The sequence below is a fragment of the Stegastes partitus genome, unplaced genomic scaffold, assembly GCF_000690725.1.
Source record: "Stegastes partitus isolate 25-593 unplaced genomic scaffold, Stegastes_partitus-1.0.2 Scaffold1033, whole genome shotgun sequence".
Taxonomy (NCBI): domain Eukaryota; kingdom Metazoa; phylum Chordata; class Actinopteri; family Pomacentridae; genus Stegastes; species Stegastes partitus.
Genome location: NW_007578764.1, coordinates 321281 through 322115, shown reverse-complemented (window position 1 = coordinate 322115; position 835 = coordinate 321281).

Genomic DNA, 835 nt, shown 5'->3' with positions numbered 1-835 from the left:
CCCTGAAGCCGGTTCCACACTCCCCCAAGCCTAACCCTGAAGCCGGTTCCACACTCCCCCAAGCCTAACCCTAACCCAAACCCACTCCCTGCCAGATTGTAGCTTTGGCTTTGTAGTTGAGTGATCAGGCCTCAGCACATTGCTGCTCTCCTGTGAGTATCCTGCAATTAACCTGTGTCTGTCCTGTACCTGCAGTCCAGCTAGCCACCTTTCCTCGGTTGTGTTTCCGTCCTGCCATCCCTTTCCCCGGTTCTTCTCTGGTCCTGCCTGACCTGGTCCTGCCTCCTGCCACCCCCTGAACAGCCCGTTATTGAGTTTTTAGTTATTGTCTGTCCCAGGCCCCCACTTCAGTTATTCCTGCTTCTCCTTTGAGTCATTGGTGAGTTCCTAGCGCATATTCCTCCCTGTGTTCAGTTCTTTTGTGTTTTTGTTCAATTAACATCTGTGTTTAAACGGTGACCGGTCTCAGCCTTGTCTGTGCGGATTAGGGCTAACCCTAACACTCGGGTTCTCTCCCTGACAAAGGGCTCTTAATCCAACTATGAGAACTGTGTCCAGATGCTAACAAGATCTTAAGGTTATACCTATTAACTACGTGTAGATGTTTTCTAGATCTTAAGTTAACTCTATACTAACTGGTTACAAATAATAACTAGACCTTAAGCTAACACTATGCAAACTGGGTCCAGATGAGAACTGGATCCTGAGTAACTCTGTACCAACTTTGTTAAGATGCTACCTATGTCCCGAGCCAACGCCTCTCATTTCACACTATTCAATGAAACACTATTAAATGATGAAGTTTAGATGTGGGTAGACTTGGGCGTCATGATTG